We start from the raw sequence: 27,203 nt of genomic DNA, 5'->3' as shown, positions 1-27,203 counted from the left end.
TGGGTATTCTCTGATAAACTTCCGTCTTAAATAGGTATAGCACTGTGGGATTGGTATTTTTTTTAAGCAGGTTTGAATATTATACTCAATTTATTAATCCGAATAAAATAAGTTGGGATGTGATTATTTTTCTTCAGCAAGTAATTATTTTCCTCAACGTTTAAATGTAACACATAAAGGACAACCCAAATAGTCAGAGCTGGAACAAGTTTACTGGTCTCAACACACCACCACCAATTTAATAGTTCAGACAGTTCTCCTGGAAAGATCTCAAATGTTCTCTAAAAAGGCAGCACAGTTTCCGAAAGCCCCACAGGAAGACCTTAATGGTAACAATAGAACCATCTGTTCTGGAAAACAGACTCTGAAATGAATTATACTTGGGATAAGAAGATCAAGCCCTCTTCTATATTTGTGGGTAACCCAAGATATACAACACAGCTGTTGGGGGCAAATTTATAGGGCTCCTGGAGGTTATATTTGTGATTCTTAATGGCAAGATGAGCTCAATATTTAACCTACAGGAAGTTAGATTTATCAATATTTAGCAACCACAGGATTTACATTCTCAAAGCAAAAAGTAAATGAAACTGTCCTTAATGTAGGGGAGCAATAAGAATGTACCAGTAAAGATACTACGAGGAGTCATTTCTTTAGTCAAACCGGCATCAGAACTCAAGTATAAGAGAAATCATCTTTAAACACAAATAAAATTTCTGCTTCTGTTAATTAAAGACCACTGATAAAAAGAAACTTTCTACAAAAGTGCCAGTCCATCCCTATATTCATAAATATATGGCAGTGTGTCTTAGGAGCATAAACTGTAGGGCTAGGCTTCCTGTGTTCAAACCCCAGCTCTGGACCTCAATTGCTGTACTATGTTGGCCAAGTCTTCAGTCTGTCTATCCTCAAATTCTTCACCTAAAAAATGGGGATGGAAGATGATAGTACCTGGCTCATTGGTTTGTTATGAAGATTAAATATGTTAATACATCCAAAACACCTGCTTGGCACACAGTTAATGCTACGTGATACTAGTTATTTTCATTCTTATTCAGTGGGTCTATACCAAGACCATGGTAAAGGTCCAAGTAAAAACAACAAAAATATCTTTAAGTTGAAAAATAATTTATCCAAAACAATGTCACTGTTAATACACAAAAATGAAAACTTTAGGGGAAGGGAAGGAAAAATAAAATAAGATAAAAACACAGAGAGAGGCAAACCATAAGAGACTCTGAACTATAGGAAACAAACTGAGGGTTGCTGGAGGGGAGGTGGTGGGGGGATGGGGTAATTGTGTGATAGGCATTAAGGAGAGAACTTATGTAATGAGCGCTGGGTGTTGCATGCAACTGATGAATCATTAAATTCTATCTCCGAAACTAATAATATACTATATGATAAGTAAATTGAATTTAAATTAAAAATTTTTTAAAAATTTTTTTAAAGTTAAAAAGACTAGTATTCTGCATTTAGATTATGAATGTATATGCAGGATATTTAAATATATTGCATAAAGGCTTATGTTTGTGAGTTTAAAAATCCACCAGTTGTGAATCCATTCTTGCACAGTGTATACAAATAAAAGAAATTGTTAAATTAATTTTAAAAATAAACTTTACAGTCTTTCCTAAGAATCCCTTAATGAAAAGGCAGCAAGAAGATAATGAGGAAGGACCAAACAGATGTTGGTTTCCCCTAAAATTTGCCAGACTTTTACAGCATCATTAGGGTAGATTTCCATTTAGGTCTCCACAAGTTTAAAAATAAGTGGGACATTTGGATCTAGAAGAGAGCAGAGATGATTAAAGGGTTGGAAACCCAAACCTAAGGGGAAGGGATCATGGAAATAATGTTGATTGGCCAAAAAGAAGAGAGGGCTGTGGGTGACTTCATTGCAATCTTATTGTATATAGTATGCCTTATAAAGGGGTTGGGAAGCAGATGTTGTTCCCCAATGAAAATGGTACGAGATGCAATGGGAGACTTTGGGTCTGACTTGATAAAAATCTTTTTAAAGAGTTAACAAAAATGTTCTTGTGAAGAGTTGTCAGACAAGTAAATCTTTGTTCATTCGACCAATATTTATTCCATTCCTTAGATCCTGTATTAAGTGCTAAGGATTAATTGCTAGGTAATAATTCACACGCAGTGTGAGAATTTCCCTTTGTGCCAGAACTGTCCTTGCAGCAGACTTGGTGATCTATGTGTACTAGAGAATGAGAAAAAATGGACATCCAGGTGGGGAAGGCAAGAGTGGAATGTTCTGCATTCCCTCTTCTGATACATAAGAAGGTTTGTGAGTTTCCTGAGAACATCATAGGGAGAATGCACACAGCGGGGAGTGCTTTTGTTCATATCCCACCCAAAAGGGCTGACTCAAGGGTAAGAGAAACCAGTAGCAAGATCACGTGAGATGTATCACAGGAACTGAGAGAGCTTTGGGCCAAAAGTGAAGCAGAATGGATGACCCTGCCTACCCAGAGGGCAGGGTTCCTTTGGAGACCCACCTATTTACCCAAGAACTCATCCAGGAGGACTTTCTCTCAGGAACCCCATGAGAGAGCCACCATCTAAATGTCTGCCTCCCAGAGGCACCAATAACCAGTCTCGGATTAGTGAGAGAAACAACAGCAACCAAAAAACAAAAAATGACACAGAGGCCAGTGCAGTGATATTAGTAGAATGTTTAAGTGCTCCTGTAAGACAAAGCAGTCATCTATTATCTGTCAGTCAGGAAATCATTAATGCACACCGCTATGCTTCTCCTTGCTAAGAAATGTTGTTCAAGCTGTATACATTTTGTATTATTTCTTCCTCCATCTGAGTCATCGGAAAAAAATTAAATTATAATTCACATAGCTTTGGCTTTACATATAATTGTTGTATTCTGGTGATTTGAAACTTGATAATCAAACTACTTTGTCTACTACAACTCTGCATATCTGTGTAACAAAATACTGTGTTCTCTTTCACAGCAGCTCTCACACTCTGACCAGCACGCACACTCACTGGTGATGGTGGTGGATGCTGCCATGTCTCATCCAGTCCCCCAACTAGAGGCAGAGGCTCGCACTTCCCAAGCTACTTGTGGTCTGGCTCAGAGCCAGCCCCCTCTGGGAATTTCCCTGGGCTGGAGGGAGCCACTAAGGCTATACACCCCCCCCACAGGTGCATCAACATTCAGCAACTGGTGGATACAGGCTGGAAGAGCTGTCCCCTTGGCCTCAATTCAAGATATCACTGAAGGGCCATCAGCTCCAGAGCTCCCTACAATACTGAGGCCTTTCTTAAGCTTCTCCCCTGCAGTTCAGCCTCTGTGGCCCTGCACTCCCTGGTGGTCTTGTTCCCAGAATATACCCCATGCAGACCTCTGTCTCCGAGTCTGTGTTCTGGGGAATTTGATCTAAGACAAATGAAAAAATATATATGGAAAAAGTAAGCGACAAATTAATGATCAATGAAAAATAAATTACTTTTGATTATCAAAAATTAATATGATACAAATTTCTAAAATGAAAGCTCATCTCCATCCTTGACTCCATTCTGTTATTGTTAGATTGTTTGATCTAAATGAGGAGGGTAGCAAAGAAGACCATTTCTTTGCCAGCAAACAAACCTGCTACTGCTTTTCACCACTAGCTCCCAGCTAGGGGGAAATGTGGTCAAGTTACCAGTAGACTAAATGGCATCAGAAATGAACAAATACATTACCCACCACCACATCTCCTTCTCTCCCATGATTTCCCCAACTGTGTCTGGGAAGCAACTGATAATTCATCAGAATCAGGAGAATTGGAAAGGCATTGCACACTAACTCATGAAAGGTGCCCCCCAAAAGTTATTCCTTTTATTATGTAACAAGATGTAGAAATTCTTGTAATAAGCCTATTTCATTTAATTTGAAAACCTCTCTTTAGAATAAGTTGTCTGTTTTATTATACAGCCAACGGATATCTGCAAAAAAAAAAAAAAAAGTGATTCTGATCAACTGTTCTGGCTTGGATAACTCTTGAAGAAGTTTTCTGAAATGGCATCCAGGCACATTTTCCTATGTGAGTCTCACTGGTGAAGGAACACGCTAATGTGTAATTTAGAGATGGCTGGAAATATTTTTAGAAAACTTAACTGAGGGGCGCCTGGGTGGCTCAGTTGGTTAAGTGTCTGCCTTTGGCTCAGGTCATGATCCCAGGGTCCCGTGGTCGAGTCCCGCTTCAGGCTCTTTGCTCGGTGGGGAGCCTGCTTTTCCCTCTCCTGCTATTTCCCCTGCTTGTGTTCTCTAATAAATCCTTTAAAAATCTTTTTAAAACAACCTAAAAAACAACTTAATTGAGGGAGTTTTTAGGTTGGATTCCCCCCAAAATCAGACCCTGAGACAATGATTTGAGTCCACAGTTTCAGAAGTGAACTTAAGCAGCCATGGTAGGAGGGGGGGAAGGAAGGAAGGCAGTAGAGGATATATTAACGAATAGATTACTACTTATAGGCAACTAGAGCTCCATCCCTCTGGGTAAAACACACCTCAGAGTTGTCCCACATGAGACAGGAGGAAGCTGGAGTACTTCTCTACCAACTCCCATCACTGGTTTGTTAAGGGCTGCTTCCAGGGATGTTCACTACCCAGATCTTCTACACTCCCCCCCACCCCGCCCCCACGTATGAGCTGAGCTTGGTCTTCCAGCCAGAGAAAGCTCACAGGCAGAGAGGCACAAAGGTTTGTAGTAAGAAGCTAACTACATGGGCACTGAGGGAAGAAGAGTGAGGCACCAACAGGATCTGCTAAAGAAGTCACACAATCCCCTGTCTTGTACAGCCTTTGGAAAGAAACAGAATACTTAAAATCCATTCCTTTTGGGAAATGGAAAGGTGATTTTGTCAGATTTATCGTAATTTAAAATTCCAGGCCTCTAGAAAAATTCTAATGCCATTGATAAATAAAAGCAAGCTGTTATTTGGTTACAAAGAAAGAATTTTATCAAGAATTTATATTTAACGTTGAATATTTACAAAAAGTATATTGTAAAGAATTAATATTATTAACACATCCATACTACCCAAAGCCAATTATAGAGCCAGTGCAATCCCTATCAACATTCAAATGGCATTTTTTACAGAGGGAAAAAATCCCAAACTTCGCTTGGAACCACAAAAGCCCGTGAATAGGTAAAGCAATCCTAAGCAAGAACACCAAACTGGAAGCATCACACTTCGTGATTTCAAGCTATCCTACAAAGCTATAGTAATCAAAATAGTATGGTACTGGCATAAAAACACACACAGATCAAGGGGACAGAATCAAGAGCCCAGAAATAAACCCATGCACCTACCAGTATCTGACAACGGAACCAAGAATACTCATTGGAGGAAAGATAGTCTCAATAAATGGTGCTAGGAAAATTGATATTCACATGCAAAATAATGAAACTAGAACCCCATTTTATTCCACTCATAAAAATTACCTCAAAATGGATTAAAGGCCTAAATGTAAATCCTAAGACCATAAAACTCCCAACAAGAAATATAGGAAAAAAGCTTCTTGACATTGGTCTCGACAATGATTTTTTAGATAGGACACCTAACACACAAGCAACAAAAGCAAAAATAAATAAGTGGGACTACATCAAAATATAAAGCTTCCACACAGCAGACAGAAATGATCATTAAAATGAAGAGGCAACCTAAAGAATTGGAGAAAGTATTTGCAGACCACATATCTGATAAAAAGTTAGTGTCCAAATTATATACAGAGTGCACAGAACTCAACAGCAAAGAATAATCTAATTTTTAAAAATGGGCAAAGGACCCAAATAGACATTTTCCCAAATAATATATTCAAATGGACAACAGGTACATGAAAAGATATTCAACATCACCAGGTAAATGTAAATCAAAACCATAATGAGATACAACTTCACACATGTTAAAATGGCTATTAACAAAAAGACAAGAGATAACAAACACCAGTGAGGATGCGGGAAAAAAAGGATACCTTATACACTGTTTGTGGGAAAGTAAACGAGTACAGCCGCTATGAAAAACAGTAGGGAGGGCCCTTAAAAAATTAAAACTGCCATATGATCCGGCAATTCCACTTTTGGGTATATATCTGAAGGAAATAAAATCATTATCTCAAGTACCCTCATGTTCATTGCAGCATTATTTATAATAGTCAAGACATGGAAACAATTGAAGTGTTCATCAATGGATGAATGGATAAAGAAAATGTTACATGCACAGAATATTATTCAAACATAAAAAAGAAGGAAATTCTGCCATTTGTGACAACATGGATGAAACCTAAGAACGTTAAGTGAAATAATTCAGACTGAGAAAAACAAATACTGTATGATCCCACTTTTATGTGGAATCTCAAAAAAAAAACAAACCTCACAGAAACAGAACAAATTGGTGGTTGTCATATGGGGGGGTTACAGAGTGGGGAAATGGATGAAGGTGGTCAAAAGGTATGAACTTCCAGTTATGAGTAAGTTGTGGGGATGTAATGTACACCATGTGGACCACAGTTAACAATACTGTATGGTATATTTGAAAGTTGTTAAGAGAGTAAATCTTAAACATCCTCATCACAAAAAAAAAAAAAAACTATAACTGTGTGAGGTGACAGATGTTAACTAACCTTATTGTGGTAATAATTTTGAAATATATACATATATCATATTGTATACCTTAAACTTATATAATGTTATATGTCAATTATACCTCAATACAGCCGGGAAAAAAGTGTATTGTAAATTTTTATGATTTACAAAAAATGTACACTCAAAATTGAAGGTAGAAAATGTTCATTATTAAAATATTATGATTAAACAAGCTGGGGTCTATTCCATGGATAATTTAATGTATTTATTTAGAAGCTTAATATAAACATGAATTTATTTGCCCATCGTTTTTATAATTTAGTCTTAAAAATCAGTCTCAGTAATACATTTGGAATTCTCTTTGTGATATACACACACACACACACACACACACACACACACAAACACACACACACATTTTTCTTATGTTGCCTCAAGTGTAAAGCCCCCAATTTTCCTAGCTTTGTAAGTGATGGCACCAAGTTCACCCCAAGCAGAGCATATGCTGTTCTTAACTCTCAGGGTGGCTTCCTCTCAAGTCACATTTGCTATAGAGTACTAGAGACAGAGAAGCCTGGAAGGAGCTAGGGTAGACCAGGAAGTCTGTGATTGGCCTGCACTTGCCTGGCACCCAATTTGCTAGCAGGCCAAATGTCTCCTCAGGAGAGAATCTCAGCATTGCCAAATGGCCGTCCTTCTGCTGACGCAAGTACAGTGGGCCTGTTGAGCCAGTACTGTCAGCACTACAGTTTGCACAAAACCTTTACTCGGATGGTGTCTTGCAGTTTACCAAGTTCTTTTACATACACTAATTCATTTAATCCTCAAGATATACAGAGTAGGAATTATTATATTTCTTTGACTGGTATGGAAATCACAATTTAAAGGAGATTAAATAAATTCCCCATTTGGTAACCAAATAGTAAGTGACAGAGCTGGTGACCAAACTCACTTCTTAGAGGGAGAATCTTAGCTCTCTTTTCACCAGTTGAGTCTTCTTTTCTTCAGGTTCCTAGGGGACTATATACATCATTGTACTTTTAAGGCAACAAGTCACTGAACAGCAAAGTCTGAACTGCGACACAAATATACCTTAAAATCAAGCTAAGGCAGAATTACAATGTATGTGTTGTAATGAGCACTGGATATTATATAAGACTGATGAATGGTAAGACCTGTTCCCTTGAAACAAATAATACACTACATGTTAATTAAAAAAAAAAAAGAATTACAGTGTACACATCTATTATTAGAAATCTGATTGCAAGTTCCTTATTTTCTAAACCTGAGTACTCTACTCTCTTTTCTTCCAAGACTTCCACTTAGATAAAATTTGAATGCCATTTACTAAGTATATTAATTATATATTGCTATGTAACAAATTATCCCTAAATTTAGAAGCTTAAAATAATAATCCACATCCCAGAGGAGATCATCAGGATCTTACTATGTGTTAAGGATCCAGCAAGTGATCAAAAGGATCCAAACTGGATGGTTTAGGTGGGTGGTTCTGACTCAAAGTTTCTCTTGAGGTTGCAGTGAAGCTGTCGGCCAGGTCTGCAGTCACCTGGGACCGGGAGATCCACTTCCGGGATCACTCGCATCCCAGGCTGTTGTCTAGCCATCTTTGTTCCTTGCCACAGGTACCCCCTCCATGCGCTGCACAAGTGTTCTCATGGTTCTCATGACATGGCAGCTGCCTTCTGCCCAGAGCAAGTGATCAAAAAAAAAAAAAAAAAAAAGAGAGAGAGAGAGAGAGAGAAAGAGAGAGAGCGCGCGCTACAGGGCGTAATCACAGTCTTAACCTAAACTTAGAAGGCCATGGCACATTTTCTGTGTTCTGTTAGCCACACAGACTATAATCCTGGTACAATGTTGGGGGAGACCATACAAGGGTGTGAATACCAGGAGTGAGGGGACACTGGGGGCCACCTTGGAGGCTGGCTATCACACTGAGGAGCATACATAGGGGCACATTAGTCTCCCTGTTGCTACTCAGAGGCAGGTCAGAGTATATATACATAAAGCAGAATTTTGTCCTGTTATTTGTTATGTCATCTCCACGAGACTGAGCTCAAAACAGACCCTAATATAGAATTAAGACATTAAGGTTAAGATGGCGGAGGAGTAGGGGACCCCTTTTTCAGCCGGTCCCCTGAGTCGAGCTGGATAGGTACCAGACCAGCCTAAATAACCACGGAATCAGCCTGAGACGCAGGAGGATACATCTGGATCTCTACAAATGAACATCTCCAGCGCTGAGTATTGAGGTACGAAGCGGGGAGCCATGAAACTGTGCACAGATATCGGAAGATAAACGGAAGGGGGAGGGAGCCGCCGCGTTTGGGTGCCGGGAAGCGGCAGCCACCTCCACGGGGGAGCGGGCAGACTCATGGACGGCACCCGCGAGAGAGCGGACTGAGACTGGTGAGCCGTGAACGCGCGCCACCAGGCTTGTCTTGGAACACCGGAATCCCGGTGTGCTCACGGGATCCAGACTGAGACCGGGAGCTCCCAGAGCGCGTGCGGGGCGGCTGTCGGCTGGCAGGCCACCTGCACGGGGGAGCGGGCAGACTCGCGGTCAGCACCCGCGGAACAGCAGACAGAGACCCTGAACCGGGTGCGAGCGCCACCAGGCTTCTCCCAAAACTCCTGAATCTCGGTGTGCTCACCGGGCATAGACTGAGACCGGGAGACCCGGGAGCGCGCCGGGTGGCTGGCGGCTGGCGGCGTTAGAAACACAAAGGACAGAGACGCGTCGGCCCTGGAAGTGAGGGCAGGGACGCCGGGTTGGGGCGCACATCCCGGGACGCTGCAGGGTTGAGCAGCACCAACAGTAACAGAGTTAAAGTGGCCAGAACATCAGTGGAGAACCGGCCGCAATCCCTCTGTTCTGTGACAATGCAGCCTCTGCAGCTCTGACCCTCAGAAGAGGCATAGCAGACCACCAGGGAAAGCCACCAGAGAACAAAAGCCTGGAAATACCGGCTCACAGCGTGCCCATCCCCATCCCCCCTCATGGGGGACACGGAGACTCTAAAAAAACAGGGTTGCCTGAGTATCGGCGCGGCAGGCCCCTCCCCCAGAACACAGAAGGCAGGCTGAAAAATCAAGAAGCTCACAACCGGGGCGCCTGGGTGGCGCAGTCATTGAGCGCCTGTCTCCGGCTTAGGGCGTGATCCCGGCGTTCCGGAAAGGAGTCCCTCATCGCGCTCCTCCGCTGGGAGCCTGCTTCTTCCTCTCCCACTCCGCTGCTTCTGTTCCCGTTCTTGCTGACTGTCTGTCTCTCTCTCTCAGATAAATAAATAAATAAAATCTTTAAACAAGAAGCCCACATCCCTAAGATCCCTATAAAACAAGGGGCACAGCCGGGGACCCAGTCAATAATTTGGGCTCTGGACAACCCTGCAACCTCTCCTCATCAGAATGACAAGAAGGAGAAGCCCCCCCCAGCAAAGAAAAGACAGTGAGTCTGTGGCCTCTGCCACAGAAATAATGGATATGGATGTAACCAAATTATCAGAAATGGAATTCAGAGTAATGATGGTCAAAATGATGACCAGAATTGAAAAAAGTATTAACGAAAAGGTTACTGAGAATATAGAATCCCTAAGGACAGATATGAGAGCGAATCTGACAGAAATTAAAAATTCTATGAGCCAAATGCAGGCAAAACTAGAGGCTCTGATGGCCAGGGTCACCGAAGCAGAGGAAGGGGTTAGTGAATTGGAGGATGGGTTAATAAAGGAAAAAATGAAAATAGAAGATGGTCTTAAAAAAATCCACACCCATGAATGTAGGTTACGGGAGATTACTGACTCAATGAAACGATCCAATGTTAGAATCATCGGCATCCCCGAGGGGATGGAGAAAAACAGAGGTCTAGAAGAGATATTTGAACAAATTGTAGCTGCAAACTTCCCTAATCTAGCGAGGGAAACAAACATTCGTGTCCAAGAGTCAGAGAGGACCCCTCCCAAGCTCAACCACGACAAACCTACGCCACGTCACATCATAGAGCAATTCGCAAATATTAGATCCAAGGATAGAGTATTGAAAGTGGCCAGGGCAAAGAAATTTCTCACGTACCAAGGCAAAGGCATCAGAATTACGTCAGACCTGTCTACACAGACCTGGAATGAGAGAAAGGGTTGGGGGAGCATTTTTAAAGCTCTTTCAGAGAAAAACATGCAGCCAAGGATCTTTTATCCAGCAAGGCTGTCATTCAGAATTGATGGAGAGATAAAGACCTTCCAGAATCGCCAGTCACTGACCAATTTCATAACCACGAAACCAGCCCTACAGGAGATATTAAGGGGGGGGGTCTATAAAAGTAAAAAGGCCCCAAGAGTGATACAGAACAGAAAGTTACAATCAATAGAAACAACGACTTTACAGGCAACATGGCATCATTAAAATCATCTCTCTCAATAATCACTCTCAATGTAAATGGCCTAAATGCTCCCATAAGTGCCACAGGGTTGCAGATTGGATAAAAAGACATGACCCATCCATTTGCTGTCTACAAGAGACTCATTTCGAACCCAAAGATGCATTCAGACTGAGAGTAAGGGGATGGAGTACCATCTTTCATGCAAATGGACCTCAAAAGAAAGCTGGGGTAGCAATTCTCATATCAGATAAATTGGATTTTAAACTACAGACTATAGTTAGAGACGCAGAAGGGCACTATATTATTCTTAAAGGAAGTATTCAACAAGTGGATGTGACAATTATAAATATATATGCCTCCAACAGGGGAGCAGCAAGATACACAAGCCAACTCTTAACCAGAATAAAGAGACATATAAATAAAAATACATTAATAGTAGGGGACCTCAACACTCCACTATCAGAAATAGACAGAACACCCTGGCAAAAACTAAGCAAAGAATCAAAGGCTTTGAATGCCATACTCGACGAGTTGGACCTCATAGATATATATATATATAGAACACTACACCCCAGAACCAAAGAATACTCATTTTATTCTAATGCCCATGGAATATTCTCAAGAATAGACCATGTTCTGGGACACAAAACAGGTCTCAACCTATACCAAAAGACTGAAATTATCCCCTGCATATTCTCAGACCACAACGCTCTGAAATTGGAACTCAACCACAAGGAAAAATTTGGAAGAAACTCAAACACTTGGAGACTAAGAACCATCCTGCTCAGGAATGATTCGATAAACCAGGAAATCAAAAATCAAATTAAACAATTTATGGAGACCAATGAGAATGAAAATACAACAGTCCAAAACCTATGGGATACTGCAAAGGCAGTCCTAAGGGGGAAATACATAGCCATCCAAGCCTCACTCAAAAGAACAGAAAAATCTAAAATGCAGTTTTTATATTCTCACCTCAAGAAGCTGGAACAGCAACAGAGGGACAGGCCTAATCCACGCACGAGGAAGCAGTTGACCAAAATTAGAGCTGAAATCAATCAAGCAGAAACCAGAAGTACAGTAGAGCAGATCAACAGGACTAGAAGCTGGTTCTTGGAGAGAATCAATAAAATTGACAGACCACTGGCAACACTTATCCAAAAGAAAAGAGAAAGGACCCAGATTATTAAAATTATGAATGAAAAAGGAGAGGTCACGACAAACACCATTGAAATTGGAAGGATTATTAGAAATTTTTATCAACAGCTATATGCCAATAAACTAAGCAATCTGGAAGAGATGGAATCCTTCCTGGAAACCTATAAACTACCAAGATTGAAACAGGAAGAAATTGATTTCTTAAACAGGCCAATTAATTATGAAGAAATTGAGTCAGTGATAAACAACCTTCCAAATAACAAAACTCCAGGCCCGGACGGTTTTCCTGGGGAATTCTACCAAACATTCAAAGAAGAAATAATACCTATTCAATAATACCTTTCTATTTCAAAAAATAGAAACAGAAGGAAAGCTACCAAACTCATTCTATGAGGCCAATATTACCTTGATCCCCAAACCAGACAAAAAGACCCCCTCAAAAAGGAGAATTACAGACCGATTTCCCTAATGAATATGGACGCCAAAATCCTCAACAAGATACTTGCTAATAGAATCCAACAGTACATTAAAAGGATTATCCAACATGATCAAGTGGGATTCATACCTGGGATGCAAGCGTGGTTCAATATTCGCAAATCAATCAGCGTGATACATCATATCAACAAGAAAAGACTCAGGAACCATATGATCCTCTCAATTGATGCCGAAAAAGCATTTGACAAAATACAGCATCCTTTCCTGATTAAAACCCTTCAGAGTGTAGGAATAGAGGGTACATTTCTCAATCTCATAAAAGCCATCTATGAAAAGCCTACTGCAAATATTATTCTCAATGGGGAAAAGCTGGAAGCCTTTCCCTTAAGATCAGGAACTTGACAAGGATGCCCACTCTCGCCACTATTATTCAACATAGTACTAGAAGTCCTTGCAACAGCAATCAGACGACAAAAAGGGATCAAAGGTATTCAAATCGGCAAAGAAGAAGTCAAAATGTCTCTCTTCGCAGATGACATGATACTCTATATGGAAAACCCAAAAGAAGCCACTCCCAAACTATTAGAAGTTATAGAGCAATTCAGTAACGTGGCGGGATACAAAATCAATGCTCAGAAATCAGTTGCATTTCTATACACGAATAACGAGACCGAAGAAAGAGAAATTAGGGAATCCATCCCATTTACAATAGCACCAAAAACCATACGTTACCTTGGAATTAACTTAACCAGAGATGTAAAGGACCTATATTCTAGAAACTATAAATCACTCTTGAAAGACATTGAGGAAGACATAAAAAGATGGAAAGATATTCCATGCTCATGGATCGGAAGAATTAACATAGTTAAAATGTCCATGCTACCCAGAGAAATCTACACTTCCAATGCTATCCCGACCAAAATACCAAGGACATTTTTCAAAGAACTGCAACAAATAGTCCTTAAATTTGTATGGAAACAGAAAAGGCCCCGAATCTCCAAGGAACTGTTGAAAAGGAAAAACAAAGCTGGGGGCATCACAATGCCGGATTTCAAGCTGTACTACAAAGCTGTGATCACAAAGACAGCATGGTACTGGCACAAAAACAGACACATAGACCAATGGAACAGAATAGAGAGCCCAGAAATGGACCCTCAGCTCGTTGGGCAACTAATCTTTGATAAAGCAGGAAAAAACATCCGGTGGGAAAAAGATAGTCTCTTCAATAAATGGTGCTGGGAAAATTGGACAGCTACATGCAAAAGAATGAAACTTGACCACTATCTCACACCATACACAAAAATAAACTCCAAATGGATGAAAGACTTCGATGTGAGACAGGAATCCATCAAAATTCTAGAGGAGAACATAGGCAACAACCTCTACGACATCGGCCAAAGCAACCTTTTTCATGATACATCCCCAAAGGCAAGAGAAACAAAAGATAAAATGAATTTATGGGACTTCATCAAGATTAAAAGTTTCTGCACAGTCAAGGAAACAGTCAGAAAAACTAAGAGGCAGCCCACGGAATGGGAGAATATATTTGCAAATGACACTACAGATAAAGGACTGGTATCCAAGATCTACAAAGAACTTCTCAAACTCAATACACGAGAAACAAATAAACAAATCAAAAAATGGGCAGAAGATATGAACACTTTTCCAATGAAGACATACAAATGGCTAACAGACACATGAAAAAATGTTCAAAATCATTAGCCATCAAGGAAATTCAAATCAAAACCACACTGAGATACCACCTTACGCCAGTTAGAATGGCAAAAATAGACGAGGCAAGAGACAACGATGGTTGGAGAGGATGTGGAGAAAGGGGATCCCTCCTACATTGTTGGTGGGAATGCAAGTAGGTATAGCCACTCTGGAAAACAGTGTGGAGGTCCCTTAAAAAGTTAAAAATTGAGCTACCCTATGATCCAGCCATTGCACTACTGGGTGTTTACCCCAAAGATACAGACGTAGTAAAGAGAAGGGCCATATGCACCCCAATGTTCATAGCAGCATTGTCCACAATAGCTAAATCGTGGAAGGAGCCGAGATGCCCTTCAACAGATGACTGGATTAAGAAGTTGTGGTCCATATATACAACGGAATATTACTCAGCTATCAGAAAGAACGAGTTCTCAACATTTGCTACAACATGGACGGCACTGGAGAAGATAATGCTAAGTGAAATAAGTCAAGCAGAGAAAGACAACTATCATATGATTTCTCTCATCTATGAAACATAAGAACTAGGATGATCAGTAGGGGAAGAAAGGGATAAAGAAAGGGGGGGTAATCAGAAGGGGGAATGAAATATGAGAGACTTTGGACTATGAGAAACAAACTGAGGGCCTCAGAGGGGAGGGAGGTGGGGGAATGGGATAGGCCGGTGATGGGTAGTAAGGAGGGCACGTATTGCATGGTGCACTGGATGTTATACACAACTAATGAATCATCGAGCCTTACATCGAAAACCGGGGATGTACTGTATGGTGACTAACATAATAAAATAAAAAATCATTATTAAAAAAAAATCAATAAAACTAGCTTTGAATCCAAAAAAAAAAAAAAGAATTAAGACATTAAGATTCCACCACTACACTCAAAGAACTCAGTCTAATAGAGAAAATAGGTCATATAACATAAATCAAAAGAAGGTCAATAACAACAAAGCTTAAAACAGCAAATTGGGTTCCCAAAATGATGGTGATGTGCTGTAAACCTGGGAAAGAACAGAAGTTTGAAACAGCAATGATTTGTTATAAAAGTGGCTATCTATGAAGCCACTTGTCAGAAGGGCTGGAAGAAAGAAAAAAATGTCAAGATAGACTTGACTTCCTGCTTGAATTTCTTCAGTGGCTTCCTATCTGGCAATAGGCCCACTCCTTAGCACAGCTTACAAAACCCCTTAGCACGGTCTGTACCTCGGGAGCTGCACTGCCAACCACCACACTGCCTCAGTGCCCCCTTTCCCAGCCCCCAAGCAGGGCTCCAGCCACCCTGTCTACTTAACGCCCCAGGACATGCTTGACAGTCCAAGCTAGATAGCCATACTTTTTCATTCATTCTACCTCTCTCATGGAATATCCTGCACATCTTTTGTCTGCAACACTTCTACTCACCTTTACGCATTCCATTCATAGGTTACTTTGGAAAGGGTTTTCTGACTCCTTTTTCGCGAATTCTTATCCCCGCCCTAATATCATCACTGTAAATGCTTTTACACCTAGTATGGCACTTACTCTTTAATTGATTCTAATGTAGATGGTCCTTGATTTATAATAGTTCAGTTTATGATTTTTCAACATTACAACGGTACAAACGTGATATGCATTCACCAGAAACTATACTTCAAATTTTGAAGTCTGATTTTTTTTTTTTCCAGGCTAGCAGTAGGTGGCATGATCCCCTCTTGTGATGCTAGGCAGCCATGGTGAGCTGAAGCTTCCATTCAGCCACACTACCATAGGGCTAAACAATCAATACACTTAGAACCATTCTGTGCCCATACAGCCATCCTGTATGGTATAGTATTTTCCACTTTCAGTATAGTATTCAATAAAATATGAAGTTTCAACACTTTATTATAACATAGGCTTTGTGTTGTGATGTTTTTGCTCAACTGTAGGCTAATGTAAATGTTTTGAGCACATTTAAGGTAGACTAGGCTAAGCCGAGCTGTGTGGTAATGTATTAAATGCATTTTCAACTTATGGTATTTTCAACTTACAATGAGTTTATTGGAATATAACCCCATCATAAGTAAAGGAAGATCTCTACGCACATTTGAATCTTACAATGGAATGAGAGTTTATCTAACATCTTTTTTTCCTTGGTAATGGATAAAATAATAATGCACTTAAAAAAACAATTGTTTCTTAAATTTAATGAAATTTATTTGCACTTATTTGCATGTTTATTCCTTCCCTGAGACTAAAAAGACCCTGAGGTCTGAGAACATTTCTTATTTATTTTATATCCCCATTGCCTGTCACAGTAGGTTCCCCACAGGTGTTAAAGTAGATAAATGAAGGAGACAGATCCTTAAATAGCTAATAAGTAAAGTAAGGTTCACTGTTCTCTACCTTGGCCCCGGAAAGATGACCCTGATTAGCCATGCCATCACATTCAAAAGGGTCAGTTTAAGGTAAATGAATAAAGATTCCTCAATCTGTTGATCCTGTGACATCATTTGAAACATTACAACTCCCTTCTTTTCCAGAGACTTCCTGGAATTGATGTTGAAAACCCCAAATGTCTTGGCAGGACACCATGGTTTTCAATAATGGACTGAGAATGGTAAATATATATATTTGGTAATGGTAAAAAATACACACACACACATACACACACACATACAGTTGGTGAAATGTCTTATCAGTGGAGTCAGACACACTTGAATTGAAGTTCAGGTTTTAGCATTTATTAGTATGTGACCTTGTTGTTTACCACCAGGAACCTCAGTTTTATCCTTTGTAAAACAGGGGTAATATAACTAACTTCTCAAGGTAGTTGTGGAGATTAATTACATTAACAAATATAAAACATCTGATACAGGGGCTGGTACAGGGAGATATTCACTTAATTTTCAGACCATCTTTAGGTCCCCAGCACCTGGCATATAACAGAATGAACAACAAAAATAATGAATGAGAATAATCCACATGGTCAGGTGAGCAACATGGACCTAGAAACCCTTGCAAAATCATATTAATTAGGCACTGAGGCAATTGTCCAAATTAGTGATGTTAAAACACAATGAACACCAAGTCCTATAGAGGATTATTCTGCTTGAGCTTCCATCCATTCATCCTCATGTATGACTGAGTCATTTTAAATTTGGATCTGGTTTTACCTCTTGTCTTCCTATTAACCAAAACATGTTTCACCATGACAACATAGAACTTATGACAATTAGACTGTGTAATTTCCCACATATCATCATTTTAGGGACTAGTCTGCTGTTTTTGCTTGCATGACATTGTAATTCAGCAATGTACTGGATAATAATCTTTAGTTCCCATTGGCACTATCTCAGTAAAACTACCTTATTTCCTCTAAAGCTTTCCCATAGGCTTTACAACTTTCTTTTGAACTTTCTCCAGTCCCTAAAGTGCTTGATTGTATTTCCCTTTCTTTTCTATCATGTACTTCTCTATATTGAGAAGCCTTTGGGGAAGCAGGGAGTCCTGTGCCAACTGACAAAGACAGAAATAGGCATGGAAAGTGATCAGGCCTTTTAAAGAGAATAGAACTACGGGAGCAGGGCAGGTAGATAGGAGAGATGACGAAGGAGGGAGAAAGGAATTGAGGAGGGGTTAAAGAAGCTAGAGAACAGAAGAGTGGAAAGAGCAATAATTGTGATGATTAGTTACCAGACAAATACAAAGAGATTAATATCAGGAGAGAGGAGTTTTGGCTAGTTTCCATTTCAAGAGGATGAAACAGGGGGGCAGAGAAGGGCTGGCTAGAGACCCAGTTTACACAGAGGTATTTAACTAAGAGCCTAATGAAAAATGCTGAATCTTCACCAGATAAATTCTGCCGTGTTAGCTGGGAAACAAGTTCTAGGTATCAGTGCAGAAAGAGATTAAAAACCCCTTTTATCCTACAGTAACCTAGAAACACCAACCCAGAACAATAAAATAAACAACAAATACTATTTTTGATCTTTTGGCTCGTTTCGCCCATTTCATAAACTCGGCTGCTCTGTTGGGGGCTAACCCTAGCCCAGCAGTCTACGTAGTTGGATGGCTGCCTGGTCTAAGTGCTCAGATCAAGTCAGTCTTTTCAACTCTTCTTGTAAGCACAACTTTCAAAGATACTCTCTCTAAAAGCCAAGTGCTTTGATTAACAGGTTTAAGTGCTATAATCACCAGGCATTTGAATGCAGATTAACTCATAGACCCAGATAATGAATCTTGTTCTGTCATGTTGTTTTTAGCCAAAAGTTGAAAGAGAAAGCTTTGAAGAATGCAGAGAAACTTGACTATGAAATTTTGATAGCCTTGGGGCAGAGAAACTTAACAAAGAAATAATCGTCATTCATTCAAAGAGTATTCATGGCCTTGGTAGAAAGATTAATGCCAAAATTCTGTGATTAATTACCGTTATTGAAGAAGCTAAAAAAAAAAAAAGGCACTATGAGTTCTTAGGTTAATCAAAGACAGAGCAATTCAAATAAACTGTCCTAGTGTCAACAGTGAGTTCTTGGTCAAACGCTCATGAGCCTCATTGTTATTTTGAATACAGGACTTCACTTTCATCTCCAAACAGATTTCACTTTCATCCTGAAAAAAATGCCTGACTGAACAATATTGTTTTAATAGAGAAGGTGTCAATGATTTTGCTACATAAAAGTTACTAATGAAATCTGAGTTGTGATATTCAGGTTTTCTTGCCCGAGAAACATCATTTCACAGTATCCTCCTAAAAATGTAAGGACTTGTGATTAGTAATTTTTCTAGAGGAGAAAATTTGAAGAACAGGGATAAAATAATTGAAAAGAAGGACCACCTAACTATACCAATAGACCATCTCTGCTTCATACTCCAGACAAAGCTGATCTGTGGTGGATTTGCCCACCAGAGACCTACCAGGAACCCTGCCAGAGGGAAGGGGTGCCTGGCTGACATTTAGCTAGCAGAGGCAGATAGCTAGGTTTAAAAAGAACTGCAACTTCTCTTCTTTACATGTCTAGGTAGTCTTTTGGTGTAGACAGGACTAATATTTCATGAATAGAAAAATCAGTTCCTAATTACAAGGCTTCAAGAGGGAACTTGCATTAAATAGTTGTGGCCATGGCTTCCTCTGTGGGGCATGGGAAAATGATAGGCCTTATGCCCAAGATTCCGTAGAGTTTGGATTAAACTGAAAGCCAACTCTACAGAACATTAACTACTAAATTTTAACTTGCCACCACTCTTGAAATCATCTGTTTCTAACAAATTACCTCTAACATGTAAAGGAATTAAAGCAGTGAACTTTACACACTTGGAACCAACAGAGTTTCCAGATTTCCTATTACTTATAAGAATGGAAATACCTCTGCTATATTTTAATTGCTTTTCTAGCAAAGTAGCTAAAATGATTTGTATGTTATCCTAATTCTTCTCACTTTTCTGAATAATCAAAATGAAGGAAATATATGTGTGCATAAAGAAATAAGTTGTGAAGCCCTAAAAGGCTGACACAGTGGAAGAGACATGCAGTGTCCATTCTAGTGAAACAAACCATATGACTAATTAAATATGTATGTTTTCTATTGCTCTCTTCACTAATTGCTGAAAATATATGCTATTTAACTAATCAGCAATTAGTGTGGGGTCACTCTCATCTGACATCTTATATACTTCGTCTCTTTCTCACCGGTTAATGAGACTCACTCATAATTTCAAGCTTTTATTTGTAGACTGGAGCTTCTTAGACTTTTTAGACTTATAAGGCCATTAAACAAATTTTTTAAAAGTACCTCTATAAGAACATTAAGTGTTGTAAAAGTGGTCCTGTAAATATGCAATTTTTTTCTTCGCTATGTCAGAACAAGATAGAAAAATTCAAGGCTATATTCTATTCCTGGAAGAACTGTATGTAAAATTGAGAGGGATTCTCTCTTACTACGTTCTGAATTGCCACACTGCCAAGCCAAGCCCTGCTCTCCCTTCTAATCACTTCTTCATTCTCTCCTCCTTAAAATTCTCCTCCCCAAAAGTGCCCATCATTTTAGAAACTGTAACTCTCTCCTAAGGAAGGAAACATGAAGATGGACAAAAGGCTGACTGAGATCTGCTTAATCTAGCCCTCTTAGAATAGAAATTTCTGACAAAAGCAGGAAATTATTTCTACATTCTGTATAGTTAAAATTACAATTTGGCAAAGAGTGAACATTCAATGAATAAATCAGCAAGTTCACTCATTAGCAACCAAATGCTGAATCTGAACCTTGGCATATTGATTTAGGACAAATACAAAAATGAAAGAAGGATACTTGGGCCAAATTTCATTCAATCCCACTTTTAGTACAGCAATACTATGATTTGACGAGAGAAAAATGCTGCTTTCAAAAACTGATGGAAGTTCTACATGAAGACTTAGCACGAGCTTAAGGTATACAAATATAAACCCTACTTTTGCTCTTGTTGAGATTATAAAGGCTCAATAGCATGTTTTCTCCCCTCCCCCTCTTTTAAAAGTAATAATGACTTTATTATAAGGTCTGGTTTGACTGTAGGCAAAGTTGAACACTTGGAGCAAAGAAAAGTGATGTGTTGGCTCCCATCACTTTCCTGTAACTCATGAATATTAACTTTTTCCAGAAGATCATCACCCTTGGGAATTTCAGTCCTTCTTTTCCAAATCTATTGTTACATGTATTGTTCTGCCTCTCATTAAAGGAAGGCAATCGAGACTATTCAAATAAACTCAGGCTTTTTAAAAAAAACATGGTAAGGAAAAAAAAAAAATTTCCAAGTGTTTTCAACCCCACTGCATGTATGCAAGCTTCAACTAAAACAAAACTACTCTCAAATCCAGTATTAATGATATGACATTATTTTGATAGATTCCAGTAATTTCTTCGAGTGTGTCTTTAATTCTCTTCTTAAAATATCTTCTCACTTTAGCAGTTTATATTTGTCTCTGTTATCTTCACAGCTTGCACATGCTAAAAACCAGTTCCTTTGGCCCGGTGCAAAGACCAGTGGCTTCTCCACACCTGAGGTTGGACATTTTCTAAAACATCAGGTCATCATCAAAGAGGACCTGAAGGCCCCTCTGTAACTTCTATATTAATGTTGCTCTCCTGGCAAGCAGACAACTTCATCAGAGAAGTCAGCCAAGGAGAGTCTTTAAATGGAAGTTCTGCATACGAGGAGCAAATGCATTAAAAAGTTGCTGACGGGCATGAAACGCTTTGATGTGAAGATGGAAAACTCCAAAGCAGGAAGGATTTGGGGCATTTTGAGTCTCTGTGGTTTCTCTGAGCAGTTATTCCATGGGCTAAAATAAATGCAGAAATGGTATTTTGAGACCACAGCTGGGAGGGGAGCATGGTGAATTTCAATAAAAATTCAGTTGAATCTTTAAGTTCAGATCTTAAAAAAGCAAGGGATATGAGAAAACTAATATTGTTTCCTGAAATTTCACTGTTCTTATTTAAGAGGTTAAAAAAAGGGAGAAAATCCCATTTATTTATATTTCTAGGAAAAATGTTGAGTCCTTATTGCCTAGAACCATATGGTAGATGCTCTAAAGTTCCCCCCTAAAGAAGATCTTATTTCTTTTATAATTAAAATGTTGGAAAGGGCAATTTAATAAGTAATATGATCGAGGTAAAGTTCAGAGACAGGCAAGCACAGATGAGTAATGATTTCTTACATTATTATCTTCTCAAATAGGTCTCTTCCCTTGGTCAGTTAGAGGCAAATCAATTTCATAGAAAGCTTGTTTCAGTGAGCAATGATTTTATGCCAATATGGTAGTTATTTACAGGTCCGCCTTCATTTATGATGGGGTTACATCCTGATAAACCCATCATAAATTGAAAATATCTTAAGTCAAAAATTCATTTAATACACATAACCTACCAAACATCATAGCTTAGCTGAGCATACCTTAAATGTGCTTAGAACACTCAGACTACGATTAGGCAAAATCATCCCACATAAAGCCTATGTTACAATAAAGTGTTGAATATGTCATGAAATTTATTGAATACTACAATGAAAGTGAAAAACAGAATGGCTGTAAGTGTACCTTTGTTCACCCTTGTGATCACTGACTGACTGGGAGCTGGGGCTGCCCGGCATCACGACATAGGATCATACAGCCGATCACTAGCCCGGGAAATTCCAAATCAAATGTATGATTTCTGCTGAATGCGTATCACTTCCACAACATCACAAAGTTGAAAAATTATAAGTCGAGGACCAACTGTATTTTTACCATCATATGTGTCAAAAAGAATAAAAATTAAGAAAACTCAAGCAGAACTTCAAACATAAATAGCATTTTCTACAAAGAGTAATTGGTAGGATGTACTGAGGTTAAATGAAATTAGATATGTAATGAGACCTCAAAAATGTAACATGGTTAATTATGCAAATATTCATTTTAAATAGAGTCTTAAGTCTTGGAACTAAATGGAATAATAAATAGAACAGCATAGTTAAGAACAGGGCCTCCTGAATCCGAGTACCTCCATTTTGAACTTTGGCTCCAAAGAAGTTAGAGATGTATGACTTTGGACAAGATACTTGAGTATTCTGTGCCTTAGTTTTCTCAGCTGTAAAATGAGGATTTTAATAGAACTTTCTTCATAAACTTAGTATGAGGATTAAATTAATGAATATATGTAAAGTTCTTGGAATAGTACCTGACACCTAGTAAGCCCTCAATAAATGCTGGTTTTTATTAGTGGCGGTATGGGATACTAGAACAAACAAACAAACAGCCCAGCAAACTCCTAGTCAGGCATCTGGTTCTGTGTCTGCAACTAGTTAAATTCCCCAGACCTCATTTAAGCCATCTATAAAATGAAAGGGTTCGGCTAGATCATCTCTAAAATTTCAACTTTAAAAACATATTGCTTTAAAACACGTTGTTTTGGAAGTATGCTACATATGCTGCCAAGTTTCTAAGTGGAAGGTGATACTATTTTAACAGACCATATTCTAAAGCACTTACTGACACAAAAAATGTATTTCTCAGATCCTACTTCCTCCTCTTGAATTTTCTCTTTGACCAAAGACTGTGGAAGTTCATTTGTTGCTTCTCCAGGGAAATGGCTCTTGCCAAGGTCATAGTGATTTTCACATTGCAAGACCAATAGTCACTTCTTTGACCTCGTTGTACTCACAGCTGATTTTTCCCCTTTCTCCTTTCACCAGCCAAATTGTCTTCTTAATAGATAAACATATTCTTTCACTCCCCTGAATAAAATCCTGAAATGGCTTTCCATGTCATTTATAACAAATTAAAAATCTTCTTGAGATCCATCATCCTTCATTCTCTAGACACATCCAATCTTATTTTCTATCCTACTCTCCTTGCTCCTTGCCTTCTCTCCAGCCACACTACCTTCGTTCTGAACTGAACACCCTACACTTAACTCAGACTAGCTGGTGCTAGCAGGGACACCAGCTTGAAATTCTTTCTCCACAGATTATGGCTGGCTCCTTTTGGATATTCAGTCAGAGCTTAAATGCTTCCTCCTCAGAGAGACCTCCCTGATTAATTAGTACCTAGATCCCTCAGTCTAGCTTTTCTTATCTTAATGAAACCTGTTATTATCTGAAATTATTTTTACTATGTCCATCTCCCTCAAAGAAAGTAAACTCCATTAAAACAGGCATATTGTCTAGCTGAGTGCCATGATTAGAAAAAGTTCTTAAAAAATACTCACTGAATGAAAGATAATCCATTTTCTCTTACATCATGACCAAAGTATTCCCTGCCTTCCCTCATCACCCTCATGTCAGTTCCACTTATTTAATATGTCACAAATTATTCTGTATTATTCTGGATTTTTCTTCTGCATATGTCCTAGTTCTCCAATTATAAAGTGACTTGTGGGATGAGAGTGTGTCAGACATTGTGTCTTCTAGAAACTAATGGGCCTTTTTCACAGTATCTCACCAAATATTTCTTAACGTATTAATTTTAAAGGAAGACAAATTGACTGTTAATTTATAAAAACTAAATTACCCATAGCCAAAAGGAGAAAAACAATACAAAACAAAAAAGTGCTTAAATATTTAATAAAAACCTATCTATCCAATAGTTTAACTGTCCAAAACGGATCCATTTTCCTAGGCAGTGGGAAGCAGTGAGAGATGAACTTCAGTTTCGTTAATGGACAATCCAAATTATTGTGGTTCTTTGAAAAACTGATTTGTTACCTATGTTAAGAAAAACTGACCTATAGTCTAAATATTGAACAATGTAATCTAAGGGAAATCTAGTCTCGGTTGAATGGATTTTACTTCACATTTTACATACCTTATGGTAGCTGGTACTGGCACTTGGGGGGCAGAATCTTCACTGTCTTTATTACAATTAGAGTCATTTTTCTTTCTTTTTTTTTAAGATTATTTATTTATTTATTTATTTGACAGAGATAGAGACAGCCAGTGAGAGCGGGAACACAAGCAGGGGGAGTGGGAGAGGAAGAAGCAGGCTCATAGCAGAGGAGCCTGATGTGGGGCTCGATCCCATAATGTCGGGATCACGCCCTGAGCCAAAGGCAGACGCTTAACCGCTGTGCCAACCAGGCACCCCTAGAGTCATTTTTCTAAACAACTATTATTTTGTCTCTTCTGAGCTTGACACTCTGTGTTGATTCCATACCACTATACTCAGAAATTCAAATTTCTTAGCATATATTCATAAGACTTTTCAGGATTAAGCCTCTATTTACAATTCGGTCTCACCTCTTACCATTACCTCGCCCCTCTTCAGAACTCTCTTTGTCCAGACTCCCAACAAACACAGTTAGCTCTAGACAATAAAAAATGCAGATCTCCCAGTGAACTCCACCACTTCCTCCTCTACACTGTTTTCTCTGGCAGGAACACCCTGACCTTTTACCCATTCCTTAGTTATAGCCTTATTCACTCTCATTCATGTGCTGGAGAGCATCCCCTCCAGTGGGCCTTCCCTACCCTAGACCACCTTCCATCCAGATGGCATTAGGCTACTCTGTATGATTTCATAATATCTTGTGTTTACCCCCATAGGGCACACACCCCACACTATGAAATATCTCTTTTTTATCAGGCTGTCTCTGGCAGTCAAGGACAAATTCTCCCCCATTATATCCTCAGTACCTTACATATAGTGGGCACTTAAGAAGTAGTCTAGTAATGAATAAATGGATGGATGAGATTTTGTCATCAACATGGCTTATTATAGTGAGGATTAAGTAATTACTTTCAGATGTAATTTACTTGTATAGAAAAAAGAATCATAGCAATCTGTGACTACTGATTGGAAATTTTACATTCAATATCAGTAAATCACTATCTTTGGAGTAAGAATACATAATCACAGTTCTTTGCTCAAAACTACCTTCTTCAAATTGATTAAATAGTTCCAACACATCTTTTAAACAAATACCTTTAAAAACATATCAGAAACATGCCCATGATTACCAAATAAACATTGATATTTCTCTCATTTAACCAGCTTCCCTCTATAGACCTTTAATAAGCAATAAGAGAAAAAACTATGGTAGGAGAAATAGAGTCAAAAACTCTTTTTAGGTCTCCTTTGAGAGCATGACTATTTGACAAATATTACTTAAGAACATCTTTGAAATAACTACTACAGTTTTTTCTTCAATTTTAAATGTACGTTGTGTCCCTCTCCAAGGGCAAAATATTTGGGAGTCGTTCACAGAAACTATATCTAATATGTTCACCTTACTGTTAACTGTATTTTGAGTATTTTAAAGAATAAATGCCTTTGAAGGTATAAATAATTGTGTTATTTTTTCCAGTTTTATTGAGCTATAACTGACATGTAACATTGTATTAGTTTCAGGTGTACAATATAATGATTTATGTATAAGAAATGATTACCACAAGTTTAGTTAACATCTAGCACTAAAACATTAATGGAATCAATTATTACTTTTAATTAATAACCCATTAATAACTTAATCAATTGTTAAAATAATTGCCTTATTTTAAATGTAACTACTTCAGGGGAGATAATATACTGTTGCCCCAATTCTTAAGTCACACTAATTTCGCTCTCTTTGTGGTTGTGATGGTCATTGTTAACAAGTCTGAGATCTCTGGGCCTGTCTAGCTGACAGGGTACACAGAAGAGAAACAACAAAGAGCCCCAAGAAAAAGAAAAATGAAAATCAGAATGAAACAAAAAACATCTGACTGTAAAGATGGAAAGATAAAGTCTTTCTGAGTAGACTTGTCAATCAGTTAAAGCAGTAGTTTTAGGTACGATGGAAATCACCTACCACCACCACCATGCCATAATAATTTTTCCTTCCTTCCCTGACTAGAGTTCTTATTTACCTTGGCTAGGAGAAGTCTATGAAGTGGAGGGCCTTCAGCCCTACTGTGAGATTTCCTCTTGGAAAAAACTGGTCATGTGAAGGGAATGGAGTTTCTCTCCATTCTCCACAGATGGAGAGAAGCCCTGGAGAGTCAATGGATCTGAGGAATCAATAGCAGCAGACTGGGGAGGGTGCAGAGAAAGGTGAGGCTGACCCAGAGAGAGGAGGCCAGCTGTAGTGCTGAGAGCAATGAGGACCACAGGCAGAGGCATGCTGAGTGCAGCGTAGACCAGTGCTAAGGAACTAGACTAACCTCTTTGCCCACACCCCTCCCATGCACACACGCCAGACCCTGGGGAGAGGGGTCCAGAAGAAAGCCGAGACTTCCTCCTAATCAAGGACATACAGCCCAGACACTGAGGTACTGGGTATTGCTCTACAGTTGTCTCACTATTTAGGAGCACGTCATTCACCCTACAGGAGGCAGGGCCCCTCTCCTCCTGTGATTCTGTTTTAACCCACCTTTCTTTCTCACCTGTGCCCTGACTCCCTCACTCCCTCCTTCCAGTGGGTACTCTTTGGGCAACTAACT

The 27,203-nt window shown here is 39.1% G+C and overlaps 1 long non-coding RNA gene across 13 annotated transcripts in view; it reads left to right on the top strand.

The window, feature by feature from the left end:
- The window catches only part of LOC123789206 (uncharacterized), a 122,794-nt gene that overhangs the window by 10,018 nt on the left and 85,573 nt on the right, over positions 1–27,203 (top strand). For 12 of the 13 annotated variants that reach the window (XR_015723959.1, XR_015723960.1, XR_015723958.1 and 9 more), the window contains exon 2: positions 16,817–16,893. The exons of the other annotated variant lie outside the window; for it this stretch is intronic. This is a non-coding gene — a long non-coding RNA (uncharacterized LOC123789206). The remainder of the gene's footprint in view (positions 1–16,816; positions 16,894–27,203) is intronic. 13 annotated transcript variants of the gene reach the window in all.

This window comes from Ursus americanus, chromosome 3 (genome assembly GCF_024610735.1).
Source record: "Ursus americanus isolate L20-20 chromosome 3, mUrsAme1.1.p, whole genome shotgun sequence".
Taxonomy (NCBI): Eukaryota; Metazoa; Chordata; class Mammalia; order Carnivora; family Ursidae; genus Ursus; species Ursus americanus.
Note: the sequence above shows the minus strand (reverse complement) of the source record. Positions and strands in the feature narration are given on the sequence as shown.